Here is a 23,117-nt window from a genome sequence, read left to right as displayed (position 1 = left end):
ACAGTATGTCAAGAGTGTCTTGGAAGTGAAAAGAGTGTCAGACAGAGTAAGGATTATGAAGCTGGAAATTGGAGATGTGATGATGAATGTTGTTAGTGCACAATTGGGTGAACAATGGATGAGAAAGAAGATTTTTGGAGTGAGTTGGATGAACTGATGAACAGTGTACCCAAGGGACAGAAAGTGGTGATTGGAGTGGATTTCAATGGACATGTTGGTGAAGGAACAGTGGAGATGAGAAGGTGATGGGTAGGTATGGTGTCAAGGAGAGGAGTGAAGAAGGTCAGAGGATAGTGGATTTTGCCAAAAGGATGGGAACATAGGGAGGAACATAGAGTGATGTACAAGAGTGGAAGCAGATACACACAGGTAGATTATATCTTATGCAGAAGAGTCAACCTGAAGGAGATTGAAGACTGCAAAGTGATGGCAGGGAAAGGTGTAGTTAAGCAGCATAGGATGGTGGTCTGTAGGGTGACTTTGGTGATCAAGAAGAGGAAGAAAGTGAGGGCAGAGCCAAGGATCAAATGGTGGAAGTTGAAAAGGAAGACTGCAAGGTTGAGTTTAGGGAATAGGTGAGACAGGCATTGGGTGGCAGTGAAAAGTTACCAGACAGTCGGGGAACTACAGCAGATGTAGTAAGGGTGACAGCAAGAAGGGTGTCTGGCATGACATCTGGACAGAGGAAGGAGGAAAAGGAAACCTGGTGATGGAATGGGGAAGTACAGGAGAGTATACAGAAGAAGAGGATGGCAAAGAAGAAGTGGGATAGTCAGAGAGATACGGAAAGCAGACAAGAGTACAAGGAGATAAGTTGCAAGGTGAAGAGAGAGGTGGCGAAGGCTAAAGAAAAGGCATATGATGAGTTGTATGAGAGGTTGGACACTAAGGAGGGAGAAAAGGACCTGTGCCGATTGGCTAGACAGAGGGACCAAGCTGGGAAAGAGTGCAGCAGGTTAGGGTGGTAAAGGATAAATATGGAAACATACTCACAAACAAGGAGAGTGTGTTGAGCAAATGAAAAGAGTACTTAGAGATACTGATGAATGAAGAGAATGAGAGACAGAGAAGGTTAGATGATGTGGAGATAGTGAATCAGGAAGTGCAACGGATTATCAAGGAGGAAGTAAGGACACCTATGAAGAGGATGAAAAATGGAAGGGCCGTTGGTCCAGATGACATACCTATGGAAGAATGGAGGTTTTAGGAGAGATGGTAGTGAAGTTTTTAATCAGATTGTTTAATGGAATCTTGGAAAGTGAGAGGATGCATGAGGAGTGGAGAAGTCTACTGGTGCCGATATTTAAGAATAAGGGGATTTGCAGGACTGTAATAACTACAGGGGATAAAATTGATGAGCCACAGCATGAAGTTATGGGAAAGAGTAGTGGAAGCTCAGTTAAGAAGTGAGGTGATGATTAGTGAGCAGCAGTATGGTTTCATGCCAAGAAAAAGCACCACAGAAGTGATGTTTGCTCTGAGGGTGTTGAAGGAGAAGTATAGAGAAGGCCAGAAGGAGTTGTATCGCGTCTTTGTGGACCTGGAGAAAACAGGTCAGGAAGATATGGAAAAAGATGATCCGCTGTGGCAACAGGAGCAGCTGTAAGAAGAAGAAGAAGAATCATTCATCCATTATCCAACCCACTGTATCCTAACTACAGGGTCATGGGGGTCTGTTGAAGCCAGTCCCAGCCAACACAGGGCGCAAGGCAGGAAATAAACCCTGGGCAGGGCGCCAGCCAACACAGGCGCACACACACACACACACACACACCAAGCACACACTAGGGAAAACTTAGGCTCGCCAATGCACCTAACCTGCATGTCTTTGGATTGTGGGAGGAAACCGAGTACTCTGAGAAAACCCATGCAGACACGGGAGAACACGCAAATTCCACGCAGGAGGACCCGAAGCAAACACAGTTCTCCTAACTATGAGGCAGCAGCACTACCCACTGAGCCTGAGTATGGAAGAATAAGTTTTGACACAAATTTTTCAACATACTTATTATTAAAGAAGTTATTAATGTTGCTATTTTCACTTTTTGTCTTTTCTTTTTAATATATATATATTCTAATATCTTATATATAAGTAAATATTTAAATAACTTTGATATATACAACATTCACTACTTACGGGAAAATCTATATTTAGTTATGTTATGTATGTGACCTTTGTGAATATGAATTTTGTTCATTGTTTTGATAAGTACTGTATGTACTATTATTTATCATCATCGTTTATAGCGGGCTGAAACTCTTTCGAGCTGTGTGGTTGAAACGAGACTTTGCTGTCGAAAATTTCTCCAGGCGTCAATGAACGCCTTACCATGTTTTACCCAAAGTAACTTTTAAATCACATAAACTGGCTTCAACATAAGACAATATCCTCTTTCGTTTAGTGTAAGAAAACTATCTTCCTCAATTTTCACCTGGATTCTGCTTACACCACAAATTTGATTCGTTAGTAATTTAAGCCAACCAATCAGGAGGTGGCAATGAATATGTAAAAAAGAAGCAAAAGCTCACATACTTCCAAGAAGTCTGTGTCCCTGCCCCATCCTGCGTCCCAGCGATCCCTTGAGAGAACAGTTGAATTTTGAAGTCCTCACGTCTGTTCACAATGTTTGATTGTTTTAGTTCTTACATCGATTTTGAAATGCTGCCAGTTAAGCTTGTATTTTTCTTATTTGCTTTCCATGGTACTCGTGCAGGTAAGCTCAAGTAGTATTAACTTTAGAAGCGAATTTAACAATTAATTAATGGATATAATATAGTCATAAAATAGCCCTGCTTTATTCACATTGCTGCCTAGCTCATGGGACACACACTAGGGTATATTGATAGTACGGAGAGCCGGACTTTTGTTTACAATCAGCGGGAGCTTCACCGGTGGCCTGCTGCTTGGTCTGGCCTGGTATTCAGAGCAACCAGTGAAATAAACTAATGGTGAAATTTATATAATGTTATTATACTGGAAAACGAGCAGGCGTTAATGCTCTGTAGTGGGCACAAATCCTAGTGTTTTTAAATGTATTTATTGTTCTTTATTTTATGATAAGTTTGTTAATGAACGTGTCTATCAATATATACGTTTGACTCGAACAGTGAATTTAGGATTAAAAAATAAAACAATTGATAACATATTAAAAATTTAAAATGTCAGTTTTAATGATAAACAAATTTACATTTCCTATTGCCACTATAGGAAGTCTATTTGTAATATTCAGTTTTTAGGCTCTACTTTCAGATAATCATATCATATATTTTGGATAAATAGCAGAATACACTAAGATGCACTTTTACAAGGAAAAATATAATTATACATAATACAGTAAATACAGCTGTTATAGTAATAAATTCAATTTGTAAATCAAGCTGAATGCTGTATTCAGTGGTCTTGCCATCACAGAATGCATCTTTTGCTTCCAAGACTACTTCTGTGGCTGGATTTTTAAAAATCTTACTAGTTTGAAAGGCTAGAGGGGTGGATAAAACAGAAAATATGAACACATTCAGTATATTGGATTATTTTTAGTCTTAAGTTCAAAACAGTGACAGAGCTTTGAGATTAGTGAGAGGGTTTTGGCTCTATATTTAAAAAGGAGACAAGCTATGTTTCAGTTAAGGAAGATCAGTTTGAACCAGAGACTTTGGCTGTAAGGTGAATCTCAAATCTGGGAGTAATTATCTGAATTCTGCTTTGGCTCTGGATCTTTTGAAACAGCTGTTTATCTGCACTTGGATATTTGAAGGTTTGTAGGAGTTTGTTTGTGCTGTCTATGCAATTGTTGTGGACTTGAGGAAAGTTTTTAATTGTGTACCCTCAAGTGTCTTCTTGAAGGTGTTAGAATGGGATGGGTTCTGTGGCCTCTGCTCTACACCATTTAGCTCTTTGATTTATTCAGTAGGAATTGTTTGCATACTTGGCTTTAAGGCAGATCTATTTTACATTGTCATAAAAGATTTTTACTACAGTGTTTTTGTCTTATTTCCTTTTTGTAATCTTCACTCACAGCATCTCAAAGGGAGCCTTGGACAATATGCAATACAGAGTAAATAACAGGGTTCCAATTTGCTATGTGTTAATCATGTTGTCCTGTTGGCTTTATCACACTGGAATTTGTAGCCTGGAATAGCATATTCTTCCAGTGAGTGTTACACTGTTGGGATGAGAACTAGCACCTCTTAAACTGCAAACATACAAAGGACTACATGAGAGAAGAGACATCAAACTAACAGAGTAAAAGCCTTGACTGGTAATACTCCTGAAGAACTGTCACCATTTCACTGATATACTAATCAAGCTCATCAGTGGCTTTACCCTTATTCACAAACTAAGCACCAAGGAACTGAGACTCTTCACATGGAGCAAGTTGCTTATGCAGAAATCAAACTAAGCTCATTAGAGTGATTTTAATATATAGCGAGTTTCCTACTCTTCACCTCTCATGGAAAGTGTGTCCACAGTCACACTACTAGGAAAATTCAAGACACATTATATCTACCAACTATCTGGAAGTCCTTGCTAAGGAGCTAGATTTCAAAACAAGTCAGTCTTTGGCCACCAACATATTTACCTTACTTTGAAATACTTTCTAATTTTGTTATGTACAGTATGAGTATAAAGTTCTGTATCCTGTGTACTGTGAGATTGTGTGTGATACTTCACAAAGTATGAATATTTCCACATTTCTAGTTGAAAAATCCCAGCTTTAAAACTGAGCTCTGCACATTTTATCACTTTAATATACAGTATGTATTTGAAGCCTGCTGCGTTAATATCCAATTATAATTCCAGTACTGTGGATATATCAATTTCCAGTAATATAATGATGTAATGTAAAACACTTTTAATTCTGTATTTATTTGTAAAGTATTAAGGACCATGTTTGTTTTGTTGTATTCTGGCAAATTAATAATTCTTAATGTTTTTGCTAATACAACCAGTTTTTGCCTGATGCTCTGCCAATGCAACTCCCCACTCCCCAAAGTCCTTCCTACTTTTTTACTTTTTGTATCATCCATTTTGTATAGTGTACCATTGGAAGAAGCAATGTAGAATCATCAGTGAACGAGTTTAGTCAACTTGAGGTGTTCTGCAGTGCAGCAGGTGTGTACAGCCATCAAGTATCTAGAAATTTTGCAGTTGCTGTAAAATAATAAAAACATTAAAAAGTAATACTTCTAAAGATACAACTTTTAATGGGCTAATGAATACCCATAATTGCAAACTAAAGAATAGTTGGTAAGCTTTTTTAGTTGAATACAACATTTTCCTGCGGTGGGCTGGCGCCCTACCCAGGGTTTGTTTCCTGCCTGGCGCCCTGTGTTAGTTGGGATTGGCTCCAGCAGACCCCTGTGGCCCTGTAGTTAGGATATAGTAGGTTGAATAATGGATGGCTGGACAACATTTTCAATAAATCATTAACATATTAAATATCATTCATTTTGTAACATAGCTGTTTTGACATGCACAGAATGTTCTGTATTTCACTCTGATCTTTGCCATTGTGCTACATTGTCATAGTGGAGTCACAAATGTAAGCTCATCATTTTTAGCCTGAAAGAAATCAAAAGGCTAATATCCTTTCTGACTGATTACTCTTTATAACATAATGAAGCATTTATTTATTGCCTGAATGGTTTTACTTGTTGCATTAGTAGTAAAGAGATATTGTAAACTTGATGGATTTTTATGGTACTTTTCTGTTAAATACTATATTATGATGTGAGTAGTTTTGTATAGTTTTCTACATGTACAGTTGTCAAGTGTCTTAATTATTTTTTTATTTATTTAGTTGAAGCATAGGCAGGTTACATTACTATGCTATACTACAGTGGTTCTCAACCACAGTTCTGTGGATCCCCAGTGGTTGAAGGTTTTACCTCAAATGAATCTAATTTTAATTAGCTACTCTTTTGTCTCTTCTTTTATTCATCATATAGAAAAGTACAGAAGTATGATTTTTAAACATTCATAAAACTTATGACAATATTAAAACAATATTTTCATGCGATTGGATTTATGGAAAAAAAAGCATGGTAACATTATTTAGGCTTTGTGTAATTTTCAAACTAGGAAAAACATTTAAGTTCAGAATCATGTTTGTTTAAGGAGCTCTTCAATAGCAGTACTGATACCCATGCCAATGCAATTAATCAATTAGAAAAATTCTGGAATCACTTTCGTATTTAAAATTAAAATATTTAAACATCTAAAATGTGCATTCCTATATTACATTTTTCATGTCTTTTGGTGGGTGAAGCTTACCCATTGTATTCATTCATTACTTTTTATAGGTATAGTTTACAGTATACTCATATGAATCTTCTTGATTTTCACATTTTTGTTTTTCAGGTAGTCATTCTTATTGGTATATGTACACTGGAGTCTCGGGGCTGAAGGTTTCCTGAGTTTATTGGAGTTGGAATGGTTGATGATTTCAAAGTATATTATTATGATAGCATTAGAAAAGCACCAATCCCTGAAGAACATATACTGAATGAAGAAGAAGAGCTTAACTTGTATAGAGGAAATGAAGGCATTGTTACAGGAGTACAGAAAAATTTCAAAGCAAACATTGACATTTTAATGAATCGTTTTAATCAGTCAAAAGGTGAGTATGAAATCAATGGGGTCTTTAATTGTTGATAAAATAAGATTTATTCTTCTGAAGACTATAAATGTATTGTAGGTTATAAAAGTAAAAATTGAACACTAATTTTCCTCAGTACTCAGCACACTGAATCATACATTTTGTTATTATTTTTAAAACATATTTTCATCATAGGCAGTATTAAGGCAGTATAAAATAACTGCACACAATTAGATAATGCTGAAATGTAAGAAATTCAAGAAATGTCTAACAGAAACTATGGTGGGCTGACGCACTGCCCAGGGTTTGTTTCCTGCCTTGTGTCCTGTGTTGGCTGGGATTGGCTCCAGCAGACCCCGTGACCCTGTGTTAGGATATAGCGGTTGGATAATGGATGGATGGATGGATGTCTAACAGAAACTTAGAATATGTAAAAATACATAAAATAATCTCGAAATTACATCTCTTAATCTCTGTGAACACAGGTAACAACAAAAACATTTGAAGCAAAGGCAGGTATTTTAATAGAGTGGTTGACAGTCTTTAACAAAGACATGCTTTTTAATTACAATACAAACACAAATTTAACTATTGCAATTTTAGCATATTCTTTCTCCTGTTTCCTATGCTGGATGTGGATATGTATGGTGGGTGTTCATTTTCTTGTCATACCAGATTTAGTCATCTGTTCACTAGTTGTTAAGATGAATGCAAGGTTATTATGGTTTTGCCTTTTATATTAGATTTTATTTCTATATTTTTTCTGACCTTACTCAGAAATTCAGTTTAGTTTTAGTTTTCCTTCATCATGTATTTTTAGTTTTAATTTAGTTTTTATTTCACAAAGATATTTCTATTTTATTTTTATATCTATTAGTTTTAGTTTTAGTAATTATGGCATGGAGCTCCTAGAGAGTTTCGTTTTGTGTCAGACAGAACTGTACATTTAATGGATATGGATATGAGTTTAATGTTAGTGGAAGCTTACTACACTATATGGTTTACAAAAGTGATTGGTCAGTAACAATATGCTGATCTTGTATGATGACCTAGTCAGTCTCTCAATCAGTGTCGTTTTATTTTCAAAAATCGGGAGTGGTCTCACCTCGACTTTCTCATGTACTCAGATATGGGGATGGATATTTGAGAAGTAAACCACATGACAATGGTTATTTTTATATTATGTACATTAAAGAACCATTAACAACAAATCAAATTAATATATTGAACAACTATTATAAGAGTTGAATAAATCGGCCTCTGCAGCTGCATGAATAAAAAAAAATTCAAGAATGTAGTCAGATAAAATACCACTTCCGGTTGATGGATTTGACCCAAAAGTTAATAAAGATCTACAATTTTGGTATAACAACCACAGTTTTCACGTTCTCCCCATGTCTGCGATGCTCGGTTTCCTCCCATAGTCCAAAGACATGCACGTTAGGTTCATTGGCGGCCCTAAATTGTCCCTAGTGTGTTGTGTGTGTGTGCACGCATGCCCTGCGGTGGGTTGGCACCCTGCCTAGGGTTTATTTCCTGTCTTGCGCTCTGTGTTGGCTCCAGCAGACCACCGTGACTCTGTGGTTAGGATATAGCGGGTTGGATAATAGTATTTTGGACATGGGGAGGCTAAAACGTCGGATTCATGATTACTATATTCTCTCTATACTTCGCTTACGAGAAAGTTAAAACGATTTCTCCTGCGAAGTGGCAGGTGAATTATTGTAAACGAAATACAGGAACCTGAGAAATAAACTAAAAGGTTATTCATTTGTGATTTTTCTATTCATACGGTGAAGGTTTTGTTTACCAGCACATTCCGATTTCAGGCGTTTGATTTACATCTTGAGATATAAAAGTGCAAAGAAAGGCGGCAAAGTACTTGCTTTCTATTTCTTACGCTTTAAGCACCCGCACTCAACTTGCTCTGTCACCGCAAATGCTGCGTAAACACCGCCCTCAGTCACCAGCCGCTCACTGGATGAATATATGCAGGCGGTTCGTGGTGGATGACATTCAGTTTTAGAGTTAAAAGTTACAAGGGTTAAAGACCAATGACAAGAATATTCATTTAAATACGAAAACTAAAAATATTTTTATTAAATGATTACAGTATTTTATTTTAGTTAGTTTTTCCATCTACTTTAATAGTGTTGTTTAGTTTTAGTTTTTCGTTTTGGTTTTGTTAATTTTATTTCAGTTTACAAAAATGTTTTTTTAATAATAGTTTCAGTTTTGATTTTAGTTTTCGTTAACTATAATAACTTTGGATGGATGGAAAGATATACTGTAAACACAAAGCCCTACCAGTCATTATTGCACCATAGCCATCACGACTTGTAATTGTAAAGCAATTTGTGTACTACATTTACTGTAAATGACACTGAAGAGACAAAGGAAGATACGTTATACTATCTTTAAAATTTACTGTTATTTTTCTTAGTTTTCTCTGTTATGTTGAGATTTCTGGATGCACATAATACTTCAAATTCTAAGGCTGTTACGATTAAACTACCATATGATATGAATTTATTGGCAGTAACTCAAAAGGAATATTCTTCTATAAGAAAAACTGCTTGTGGAACACATTCATTATATTCTTACTTTCTTCAAAAGCAGCTTGAGTTTTGTATTATTTAATGTGTAATTAATGTTGTGTAATACTCAAAACTTCATAATAATAACGTGGCATGTGGAAATGTCAATGAAAATTATTATTATTTTTTTTTTGCAAAAAGTTGGGGATTTGTTCATAAGGTAATAAAATATACAATTGTCAAGCAATGTAAGCAAAAACTAGCCATCATCCCAACTTCCACACAAAGTCAACCGAAAATAAGATTCATCTAGTCATTATTATAATACACTGAGTATTGCAAGAGACAGATGTTTAAAAAGTTGTTTTTAAACAGAAAAAACATACAAATTTCTGTGTGATTTATAAAGTCCAAGCTGGGAACACTGATTAAGCATTTCTCCAGAATAAAAATCAATCAAATAGATTTAAGTACTCACAAGCAACTTGTCAGTGCAAAGATCAAATTTATTGTGAAAGAAATCAATTAGGTTTTTGAGAAAGAAGAAATTTCATAGGATGAAAGTAAAGAAAGTGGTTAGTGGTCTGCTGAATTCTGGTGCAATCTGATGCACTCAGGCTACATTTTACTCTACCATCAAATTAAAAGATTGCTATGAAGCACCCCATTTTGCATGAAATGTTCAGTAATGAAGTAAATTAATTTTATTTACAATTTCTCCAGCCAGTTTTAATAGAAAGTAAAACTGTGAATAAATGCATCAGTTAAGAAAAAGGTGATACACCGGCTGTTTTACCCAGAGAATGTATCTGTTAACTGTAAAAAAGTAATAAAGAAGAGTTTTATGTAAATTAAGTTCATGCCTGCCACTCTGCATTTCATTCTGTTGGCTTTACTGCACTGCTGTGGAAATAAAAGAGGAGGATTGTCAGTAGTGCTGCACTCCTAAAACAAAAACTACATGAGAAGCTCCAAAAATTCATGGAGACAGATTAGACATTTTTTTTTAATTTTTAATTTGCAGCTTGCACTTCATGCATATCTGTATTTTTCTGCCAGAGGTCACCTTATTCAATACAAACCTCCTTTTCAGAGAGTTGATTACTCAATAAATCAGAGAATAAGACAAATTGAATGGTTTGTAGAAGTACTGGTACATGGCGACTCCAGTGTGGCCTGTAGTTTTACAAACTTAGCTGATGCTGGATTTGTACTTTCCACTGTTGTTTCATCTTATCTCACAGATGCTTCGCTACATTGAGCTCTGGTGACCACAGAAGCCACTGCATTAATCTGATTTCACTGTTGTCTTAAAGTCATTTTCTTCCATTTTGCTGAGATTACAAGAGCTGTAGAACATAAGCCTTTGTATGATGACAGACATTGCTGTTCACATTCTATAGATTTGTTTTTCTGCTTCGGTTGGCCTTTCCTGTTAAACTACATATGTCTAGTTTAAAAAAAATGTTGCTAAAATGAAATGAAATAGAAGCTCAAGCTTCTTCAGTTTCTGTTCTGACCAGTAATAAAATTACAGAAGTGCCTGTTAAATCTGTGCCTTCCTGGTATCCTTTTCACACTCGTCTAGTCAAGTAGTATGTGTTATTGAATTCGACATCAAGGATTCTGTCACTTCCATTCTCCTCTCTTTCCATTTAATACAAATAATTTTTTCTCTGATGTGTTTTTCGCTGAGGAGTGTGATGGAGAAAGGAGTACCAGAGAAGTATGTGAAGATTGTCCAGGATATTTAAGAGCAAGTGAGAACCCAGTGTTGGGGTAACAGAAAAGATCCCAGTTAGAGCTGGACTGCATCAGGGATCTTCCTTAAGCCCTTACCTGTTTGATCATGTAATGAAAGTGTTGACTCATGGGATTATTATTACTTATTATTTGGCTATAATTTATTATTTGGTGTATGGTTGGTTTATATGAAATATGCAAATTATTATAGCAGTTACCTTAAATGTTTAAACAATATTGAGAACATGTATCCTGTGTTCTTTTGTCTGAATGCTGTAATTTTGAGCATAAAACTTCAGCTAAAGTTCAGTTTATGGACTTGTCAGGTTTATGCCTTTAAATGGTAAGTTTGGTGGTTTAACAAACTGTCTTTACACTAAGGAATACCATGCATAAACCTTGGTGCAGTATTATTTTAGATAGCTAAGTATTAAGGTGGCACTGCATTAACAAACTATTACAGTGGCATGCACTATATTGTTTTTATGTTTTTTCTTTTATTGATTTTTGTTTTATTTTATGATCTCCCATTGTACAGTGCTGTATATCAAGTGCTTTGTGTTGGCTTTCTGTATGTTTGCCAGTGCCACATGTTTGATCGACAGAACCTGGCTTTGTCTTATTACCATGTGAACCTGCAGTTGCATTCTGCATGACAAGTTTGCATTTGCTCTTGTCTCTGTTGCTTATGCACTTTCAGCCATATTTGTTGTGAATCAGAACTACTGTGGGCTTTACATGTAGTGTAGTCTCATCACCTCTGAATGCCCACCTGCTAAATTTGTTCTGGTGCCGACCCTATAATGAACAAGTACTGTATATACTTGATCCTGGTAGGGGCAGTGAGATTGGTGGGAGGCCTTTGAGTTCCAACACTTTGGGCTTGTACAGATCATAATACATAAAATATAATTAAAGGTATTGTTAGTCTATTTTAAATAAAATGTAATTGATTTTATTATTTCTGAATTTCATTGAGTATTTCAAATTTTATGTGCTATTTGAATTTTAGGTTAAATCATAAGTGGGCAGATTCAGTCCTGGAGAGCCACAGTGGTTGCAGGTTTTGTTCCAACCCAGTTTCTTATAATTAAAATCCAGTCCTTGTCAATTATTTAATTTCATGGCTTGTTAGTGCTTTAACTCTGCCATGTCAAGTCATTCTCATATCCTAGACTTTTGTCCTTTCTAAGGATATCATCCAAATGATTTGAAATGTAAAACAGTTGAGTTATTCTCAGTGCTTCACTTTTTCTGTTCACTTTTCTTCCAAGTATTTAATTAAACACAATAGTGCATGATAAATGCACAGAGGTGGAAATGGTAACATGCTGGTTTCTTTAGTCATTTGCATGTTATTGCTAATCAGGAGCAATTTAAAACCAATAATACAGGTTTTAAGACTAAAATAAGAAATAAGTGTTCAAAATCTTAATTAGTGAGACAACTAAAGTGAAGCAGAAGTGTTACGTGAACAATAAGTGCTTCTTATTAAGCAACTGGGTTGGAACAAAACCTGCAGCCACTGCGGCCCTCAAAACTGAACCTGCTCACCCTGACTGTTAAATCTTTATAAGTGTGGACTCTAATATTTCTTCTCTTATTTCATGTCTCTTTAGGAATTCACACATTGCAGATGATGTCTGGATGTGAGTTGAATGATGATGGTACCACTCAAGGTTTTGGAGGTATGGTTTTGATGGGGATGATCTTATTAGTTTTGACAAACAAACTCTGACCTGGACTGCAGTTAGCCAGCATGGACAAATGACTAAGGCGAGATGGGATCTTAATAAAGCATTTAATGAGTACAAAAAGGGCTATTTGGAAGGAACCTGCATTGAATGGATGAAGAAATATGTACAGTATGGGGCAAATACTCTAGAGAGGAAAGGTTGGTAAAAATAAACTTGTATGTCTAATTTTATGTTTTCTGTTATATATGTATCATGTGTCCAAAGTATACTTGGGTCATTTAGTTTAGGTAGCATCAAAACACTTGCATTCATTATATTATAAATATTTAGAAGATATAGCTTTCAGATGTTTTTGTCTTCTAGTTATTTTGACTTTTTTGACAGGTGTTTTATGTAACAATCTTCCTTTTTATAACTAAAATAAATGTGTCTTGCCAATAAATGATGCTGTTTACAATATATATATTTTTGATTCTATAGTATAAAATACTGTTTCATTGCAACACTTTTGTAATAAAAGTAAACCTTTGTTTGCAGGTTACCAACACCCAAAGTGTTCACACTTCGTTTGAAATTTTTGTAAGCATGTGATACCATTAGTATAGCTACACATGCTTGGCTTTTGTAATTATCTGTACATTCTTCTATTTCCTAGATACATTTTTGTAAATGCCCTTTGTAGTATAAAGCATTCATATGGAGCTCTAAATGTGATTTGACTGAAAATGGATTGGTTGGTTCTATGGACAGATTTAGAGTATAAAACTTAATATATGAAAAGTGCATACATGGCGTGCAGTATTCTGCCACATTCACACTGACTGAAATGTTTATTGTACATCTTACACCTACAAAATTAGAACTGCTCAGTTTCATATTAAAGAAAATTTATAGTTCCTGCACTTCATTAGAAAAAGCGCAAATATGGCTTAGGTGACCAATAAGGAAAAAATCTCACATCACAACTACAGGGAATCTAAAGTACAGTACATTAATATTTACGCAAATAACCCCAAGGTATTAACCTCAAGCTTAACTCAAGCTCAGAATGTAAATATTGTAAAGCCCGTCAGATTCAGGGTGACTTGTAATGATCTCCGTTACAATGTTAAGCCCAAATAACCCACAGGACAGTATTCTGCTGCCATCTAATGGATAAAATAACATCATGTTGCATTCTTCCACTTTATGGAAACACTATGCTAACTCTTCAATATTCAAAGTCAGTTTTTGAACAAACTGAAACAAAACCATTGCTCAGTTTGAGTGCTATTGATGACGATGTGAATCAGTTATCAGTCAAAAGTGAAACTGACTAGATTCCAACCTGCCAAGTTCCAGTGAAGTTAATGTTTGGTGTCAGCTTCATATTACTGCTGACAATCCTGCATCCTCTCATTACCCATTTATGAGTAACTCTGGTCTATACATGTTTGTTGCTCATTGTTATGTGAACTTTTATAATTTGTCAGTGATAGTCTGGTGGAGAAAATCGTGGTTGAAATAAAACACAATGCTGAGCAGTGTTGGAAAAGTCACAGTAAACCATTTGCTTGCTGTAGTCACTGGCAGCCTGCCAATGCAGACAATATGTGGGTGTTTTCATTTTTCTCATAATGAAGAGCTTACTGGGTAAACCAGTACACAGACGGCACTGGTCCTTAAACCCTATACCCATTTTCAGTATGTTTATGAGTGAGTGTCATTTTTCTAATTTTTAACTACCTGCATTTCACTAATAACAATGAATATGTTAAAGCCTATCACCCAGAACTGAAGCTGTAGAAACTGTGGTATGTGTGTCAGGTAATCATCAAAAATATACAGAATAAGTATGTTCCCAATTGTGATAAAAATGTTGATGAAAGTTTCATGGGGTACAAGGGAAGGTTGTGATTGATACAGTGCAACAGTGCATTGCATCCAAATGCGCATGATTTGGTATCAAATTCTACTTGCTGTGCAAAGTAAGCTCTGGATACTTCTGGAACTTTACAGGGACCAGGTGGGATGGCAAGTACAGTCAATACAGTGTTGCTACATGATCTGTGTTGCCACAAGTAAACCCTTTGCTTGACCAAGGTTACTGTATAATGATGGACAGTTTCTCACCTAACCTGCTTGAGATTTTTCTTTAAAGGAGTATGCATATGGCACTGTTTGTCCAGACTGCCATAATATGCCTGGTGACTCAGTTGCGTGAATGCATTAATGCATTATATTGATGTTTTGGTATTTATATGTTTGTGTTACACAAAATCGCATTTTTGTTGTTTAAAAAAATCTACACTTTTAGCTCTGTATGCCTGTGGCAAACATAATGTTAAGGTTAAATATTACACATTTTTCTAATCCTAAAGGAAAAGATATGAAGCAATAAATAAATAATTAACCTGTCAATTTAACTAAACAAATTCTTTACAGAAAAAGGCAGAAAGTAGTAATTAGTTTAGCACTCTACTGACTTAAATCCATTAAAGGAATATACTTCAGTTATTGAAAAGAGACAAAAAGCAAGTGAAACCAGTTGCAACAAATATTTGGCAAAGCCTCACAAAAATTATAATTGTAATAGGTCAGGAGCTGCTTGGAGCTTTGTTAATGAAATAATTACTTTTACAACCTTAATTTAATTTTAATTAAAGAATCTAACTAAATATTTTTCAGGAAGAAACTCTTAATCTATTGTGTTAGATTTTTAAGAGCTAAGAGAATTTGACAGTGTCAGGTACATGAAAGGAAACTGGGTTCCATGTGATCGCATTAAGTAGGACACCCTAGAAATAAACTGTGATCCAAGAACGTGGAACACTCAGCTATAAAGAAATATGTAATTCTGACAAAAGCATGAATCCCCAGCATTAGCTAAACATATTGTTCTGTGAACTAATTAAAAAATTGTCCTGTAAATTGAGAAAACACTATGCACAAAATATCAAAACAAAACACTTATAAACACTTATCAAGTGTTACCAAGGACTTAAATCAATTTAACTTTACATTGTGAAAGCAACATCCATTGAATTATTAAAATACTTTAAGTTTGTAAAGGATTCGTCCCCATTTTAATAATACAAATGTCATTGATTTTAGAGGTACGAAGCAATAATACCTTAAAGTTAAATAAGTCACAGTTACTGAACATATTGTTATGTACAATTCAGTAGTCATATTCAACCATCACACTCCCCACCATTGACTTTTACATGTAAGTTTTGCTTTTGTTCACTTGAAATTTATCACAGCAGATTTTATACTGTACTGACTGATCAGCTTTTTCAAAACAGAAAACCTAGATTATCCAACTATAATGGAGCATTTTAATTTCACTATTCTCACTTTATAACTGAGAAGTTACTATTGTTCATATTGGATCAGGCACTTATTATTTACATAAAACATTTTGTAATTTAGAAAATAAAAATTAGTGAGAAATACATGTTAATAAACTGTAGTGTTTTTATTTTCCTTAAATACAAGATTCAAGATTAAACACTTGTTTTATTGCCTTGGCTCAACTGTAGGACAGCCAGTACTATATTTTTGTATTACCCTTAGCCATTGTACGTATTTTGAACTTTCATGAAATCTATTAGAAAGAAAAGTCATATTTTGTATATTGTACTTGTGTTTTAATTAATAAGGGTTCTTGTGACAGTGTGGGATAGCTCCATGACCTTGGTTGCTTTAAGGAGCCTCTTGAACCCAGAACTGCCCATAACGTACCTGAGGATAAACTGGGCAAAAGAGGACACAAGTCATGGTTTTTGCAAAATGATGGGTGCCTTTATTAAAACTAAGCAATTGTGTCCAAAACAGTGTTAATTTTGACGATACATTTTGATTTATTTTTGGTCTTAGTCTTCTGACGAAATTGCATTTTTAGTTTTAGTCTCATTTTATTCATTTAATTATTTTTAGTTTTAGTCGACAGAAAGTAAAAGTTAATTAGTCAAATAGTCAAAATAGATGGCCATCTTATTTTACATATGAATATGCACAGAACATACTGTACCTCTAAACTATTATACTAACATGCACATTAATGAGTCAAACCACATGAAGTGATTATTGAACACAAAATGAAGAGTAGGTGTACAAAGGATTTACTCAAAAAGATCTTGGACAGATAATGGCAGCTCTGTCCTGTCGTCAGAGTTTTCTGGCCCTCAACATGCCTTAGTTATGTTGTTAAAAGATTTTACCAAAAATGTATATGACATAAGTGCTTTTACTGCTACATTAGTTTGCCCTCAAAAATCAAATGAATAACCCAAATTTAGTGTTTGCATAGTCATAGTCAGCAATGAAGCATTACTGTTTTTCCATACTACACATGTACATAAAGTATTAATTGGGAGATGCGCTTAACGCACTGAAATCCTAAATACATTTTATGTTAGTATTAACAAATGGAGCAGCTCATTTCTCAATGATGTAGACAAGCCAAATAGCCACTTTGTTTGAAACTTTCCTCGATTTTAATTGCTAGGACTGTTGTCATCACTACCACTGTGCCCATTATGTGTAAGTGGATGTGTGTGAGGTGGTTTCACCCACAAACCTGAACTATCCACCAGCTACAAAATGGATGGATGCACGGACAAACGTGTAAATGTGCTCATTACAATCAAGGAACGAATCTGTTCCTTTGTCAGGACTGTATAGGACACTGTATTAAAAATGATTAATCCCCCCATCATTTTATCTGCTGTAACAAATGAGTGACACTACAAGCTAAATGGTTACAACTCGCATCTAAGGCTGAACACATCTGATTGCACTTTCAAAGCTGCATAAATCCATTTCTTAAGTAACTTGTAAAGGGATAAAACTGGCAATAACAAAAGCCTGTGGGTGGGCACGAATCTCAGGATGGAATGCCTATAGACCCCTCTTCAGGTTTTTGGTGTTCTTTCCTGTGAACTTCATTCCACGTGGTTTAAACTGGGTTTTATTTTTGTCAGCATTGTGATTAAAGTTGGTCCATATATATGACCACTTTTTTGCCGAGAATCATGTTAGCCAACATAGAGGAGCGGAGTGGAGGAAGATTTTGGCTGATGTAATGATTATCTGATGCATCTGACCTAAACTAGTGTTATCCAATTACAGTTTTAAAAGTTTTAAAATTACAACACTGTATTCATGGTCGTTCTTTGTTGGTGGACCACGTCATGTTTAATAGAGATGTGCAAAGAGCTTCACATCTCTCATTGTCCAAAGTTTTGTAACATTTTCATTTTATTTTTCACCAGCAGTGATTTTTAAAGCATTCCTCTTCATTTTTTATCATTAACGGCGCATTTTTATTTAGTTTTGTACCATTTTTTCACAGAAGAAATGTCATTAATGAGTATTTTTCAACTTTTAAACTTAAAAACTTTAAAACTTTCAAGTTTTAATCAAAAAATTAACACTGGTACAAAGATGCAGTGCAAAGAAAATCTTCAATAAATAATCCATAAGATCAGTGCAGACTGTGAGTAAATTAAATACAAATATAAAATGCTCTCCTGGAATCATCTGAATCCCTGAGGACGGCTCTACCACCATCATACCCACTCCTCAAAATATTCAACGGGAACAATAAACCCCATAGAGCATCAATCGTTTGCTCCTTCAAGGGCTACCGACTGCTCTGCCTCCTCTTCTAAAACTGACTCGGCTCAGACACCCAATACTGCGCTCTCTCATTGTTTTTTTCTCTTTAGCATTTTGGTCAACTTTTAAAATCCCGTAGGACGAGGTGCAGCAGTAGTTGTTCCTGCGATAAACAGGAACAGTTCAATCTCACAGATGTACACGTGGAAGCTTGACTGCCCACCAATGCATCTGTCTCTGTAGGCGGTCCACCACGCTACCTATTCCCCACCTGAAAACGCGAGCACATTATTGATTTATTTAAAATGCATGTGCCACAGACCCACTATCTCTCAGTTCTACATAGATAAAATGATTTTAGATTAACATTGAATTCTTATCATGTGATACAGTTATGTTATGCTTTGCAGTCACAAAGGCACTGTGTTTCCAGACCCTTAATGTATTTAGAAAATTATTCATTAATTTTCTTTGGATGGATGCCATATTCTCCTCCAGGTTATAGTGCTGCTGCCTTATAGCATGAAAGATCAGAGTTCAGATCTTAGCTTGAGAATGAACTATTTAGAGTTTGCATGTTTTTCTCATGTATGTGTGTATTTTCCTCAGGGAATTACAACTTTTTCCCACAGAGCAAATTTAACATACAGTATGTTAAGAAAATCGGTTACTATAAATTGGCAATATAGTGTTGGTGCCCTGCCATGGACTGGTGCCTAATCTAAGACTGGTTCTTGTTTATTATCCAGTTCCAAGGATATACATCAGCTGTCAATGTCCCAGAGAAGGATATGTCAGTTCGACAATGGATAGATAATTAGTTCTACATATAAAGTTTTAACTTTATGAAATGTTCTAGCATTTCTGATTTTTTTCCCAATTGTTTATTCTTTTTGTTCACTGTGTGCAGTTCGCCCAGAGGTGTTCCTGACTCACAAAAGAACAAATTCAGGAACGGAGGTTACTTGTCATGTAACGGGATTCTTCCCAAGGGACATAGAAGTGATGTGGCAAGATGGTGGACCTCGTGATCTGGATGTTGAAAGTGGAGAATTGCTGCCCAATGAGGATGGAACCTACCAAGTGAAAAAGACCTTAAAATTGAGAAAAAGCCAGAAGAACTAAAGAAAGGAGACTACTCTTGCCATGTGGCCCACAGTAGCCTTCCTGAGGGAATAATTGAGTTTCCCCTGCAATGAAGAATCTGAATGGTAAATGGCAAAATATACAATTTACTTAGAAACAAGTAGAAATATTTAGAAAATATTACAAAGGAGTAAAAAGAAGGTTAAAGAGAAACTAATAGAAATGACATATTTCTGTTTTAGTTTAAGTGTAACTAAAAGTGGTACCTTTCCTTTCCCAGAAATAAAAGAACAGAACCCTCTTTTAATACATTCAGTGTCTTTTCCCCAAAATTCAAGAAGACTGCCGGAGCATCCATTTCTGCTTTTTCAATTTTTTGCTGAATTACATAAGAAATTCACTTGATTTACATAAGCATAATAAGGCCATTCAGCATGTGTTGTACTTGCCAGGAACAAGCAGTCAAGTCCCAATTCACATAACACATGAATGGCTGGAAAGAAACCACATGTCATACTTTTTCTTAAATGTAATGTATAAATAGGGTTCTTGCCAAATTTGTGCATCATGGAATTGTCTAAATCTCGAAATTCTGACGTAATTATTTTGCCAAATAAAACCACTTTATATACCTTTTGAATCAATTTTTTATTTTAATAGTTAGTGCAATACCAGTTATGATTACATTTGACAGACTAGCTACAGAAGTGGAATAATCCAATAAAAAACAAGTAGTCTGCAGCCAATCATCACAAGGATTGACCTGGAATCCTCCATAGATACAGGCCAAACCATTTAGTTTTCTTAATTTTTCTCTAGAAAAGTGGGTGGCTTCAATATAACAAGAAGAATCTTCTTTACCAGCGTACCACCACAGTAAAGCCTTTTCCCATCCAGTACGTCTTTACTGTGCTCACATAATTTAGATATTTAAAAACTTCTGGCAAAGAGAAATTTTGTATCAGTGTTTATATACAGTAGCACAGTTTTTGGTTATTGCCATCACAATGTGTCTTATATTCTTTGATTCAAGTGTTAAGAGATTTATAATGATATTTTACCCTTTAGCTTCGTATGGATACATTGACACATCTGATGGTCCACTGTTCATGAAATCATTTATTGGAAAGATTAAGGAGAAAATTACATAATTTCTGGTTTTAGTAAGCTATTTCCTTTGTACTATAATAGTGCCTAACCGTTATATATTTACTTTAGTTCTTTATTGCCTAAAGATGTCAGTGTATCTATCATATTTGAGAAGTTGCATATTTTGGCATAATATATAAGTATTTATATTTGTGTCAGAAAAACCTGAAAATCCTTTAGTTGTTTCCAAGTGCTTTAGTTTTAGAACAATTTGAAAGTAAATTAGTCATTTTCATTGTATCACAACTATTATATGCAGTCAATTATTTAACCATTACAAAAGAACGCACACATTTCACACAAAGCTTTTGATAAACATTTTGGAAAAATAGAAGTAGGCTTTTTAACTCATAACGTGTTATAACAACTGTTTGTCAAATTAAGGTAGAATACAGTATGTTGTATCTAGTATTGGTATTCTGGGCAAAATTAACTGCTTTTATTCAAATTTGTTACATGAAAATTGCTCTTTAACTTGGGGTTGAGCAAGTATCTTCAATTTTTGATGTTTTGGATATACATCCAATTGTATGCTGTCCTTAGTATATTTCTTTATTTTTCATTGTGTCTTTTGCATCTTCTTATTTTCCCAGAGCCTATTGGGCATTTTTCAGTTTTCCCAAATTTTATAATTGGTGTTGTCGTTTGGATGTTGTTTGCTGTTGCCATAGGGACTGGAATGTTGATATGGAAGCTGAAAACATCAGGTAATAGGCAGAAGGGGCATCTCTGATTTACAGCACTGTAACCTTTGTCTTGATTTTATTTCAAATGCACTATGAAGTACTGATATAGCTTTCATTATCCAGTTCTCTATATATATATGAAGTTGAACTACACTTTAAAATTACTTTTCAAATACAGTTTATTATACAGTAGCTTACTTGATTAACCATACATTTTCTGTTTATCTTTAAAAGCAAACTTAGGATAGAAGAAAATCAATTACATACTTTTTCTTATACTTTGCTTCTGCTGATTTTTAAACAAGTAACTTAAAAGTAGTCTTAGTGCCTTAGCTACAATACATTGGAATGCATTTGTTTTGGAACACTAAAGAATGATATACAGTATTAGTTTTCATATACCAATAAACTTCCACAAATACATTATATATTTCTGTGATCCTGAACTTAAAGTACATCAAAAAGCACAAAATATGCTTTCAAAATTATACTGTTGTATCTTTGTTCTGTAAAAGGTCTTTTATGATACTACGTCATTTGAAAGAATTCTTATGACACTTCACAAATATTTGGAATTTCTCTATGTTCTTCTTTTTCTTCTTACAAAATGTCTATAAAAGCTGTTCTTCTGTTTACTTTCCTGTGACTTATGCCTAATAGATGCACTTAACCAAGTGTAAAATTTGTTAGTAAAAAATGTTTTGTTTGTTTCTAGGTGCTAAAAATGTTAAATACATTCAAGCTCAAAGTAAGTTCTATTAAGATGTTTCTGTGTTAGTGTAATGGGAATTAATTTAACTTGCAAGCAAAAACAGAATTGGAAAATTTCTCAGTGATGACTGAAAGCATATACATATTAACATGATTCAAAAGTTATTGCTAATATGCAATATAAACGTAGTTACTCCAAAATAATGTTAATTTGTTTTTATTCCAGCACTTTTTATTCCTTTACAGTAAATGCAGTCAAACCACTTTAACGCACATATGAATACCCAACTCTGTTTATCTGCTTACAGGTGTAGGTGGCATAGAGGATGGACTGGCATCCCAACTGGGAGAGAAGAAGATTTCTTACCTGGATGGGAGGCTCCGAGAGGGCATAAAGGCATCCCACCCAAGAAAGGGAAGGTGCCAGACACATTAGAGACTCCCAAGTTGATGGACAGACAGAGAAGAAGATTTCTTACCTGGATGGGAAGCCCTTGGCAAATGGACAGGCGTCCCAACCAGATGTGGTTCCAGTACCTTCCTTGGAAGCGAGAAAAGAGGAGGATAGGGAAGGACATGTTTATTCCCCCAGGTACTAGATGGCAGCAGCCCTCCACATCAGTGCCCATTCAGGAATCGAAGGGAATGCTGGGAGTTGTAGTCCAGCAGCACAGCCCTGCTAAGGTCCGTCTGTGCCACAAGGTGGCGCTGCAGGAAATGCACTCCTCACTATATCTGACTTCCGGATAACCCAGAAGTACTTCCAATTGGCAGTAGCTCTGGCATTGGCATACTCCTGGATCCTCAATAAAAGGGGCTGCACTCCAGGCGAGTCAGAGCTGGGAGGATAGGAGGAGTGCAGTGCAGTGGTAGGAGAGAAATTGTGTAGTGATTGTGAAGAGAGAGAAAACCTGTGCTTATACTGTGGTACTGTGGATAATGAATCCTCCATTATTTGAACCTGAGACTTTGTATAGTGTCTTCATGTTGGGTTTGGGGCTCGCTGACACGCGGTTCCATCATACTCTATATCCTTTGCTCACCTGAATCTGCTAGAAATTGTCAGTAGGTTTGTAGTAGACTGCATTACTCACTTGTCAGCTGCAATGACAGTGCAGAGAACAGCCACTGCCAGACATTTTACAAATAACATTAAAAGCTTTTATAAATTCATAAATGACTCTAACATGATTAAGTTTTCTGTGACCAAACCATTAATAATACATTAAACAATAATGAATATCATATATACAGTATTTGAGGACTGATTGAGGTCATTTATGTTAGGTAGAATGCCTAGGGGAC

At 35.3% G+C, this 23,117-nt stretch overlaps 1 pseudogene; it reads left to right on the top strand.

The window, feature by feature from the left end:
- Positions 1–2,545: 2,545 nt before the first annotated feature.
- Positions 2,546–23,117, top strand: part of LOC120538574 — an 85,884-nt pseudogene continuing 65,312 nt past the window's right edge.

The sequence above is a fragment of the Polypterus senegalus genome, chromosome 11 (assembly GCF_016835505.1).
Source record: "Polypterus senegalus isolate Bchr_013 chromosome 11, ASM1683550v1, whole genome shotgun sequence".
Classification (NCBI taxonomy): domain Eukaryota; kingdom Metazoa; phylum Chordata; class Cladistia; order Polypteriformes; family Polypteridae; genus Polypterus; species Polypterus senegalus.
This window is presented reverse-complemented; position numbering and strand designations above follow the sequence as displayed.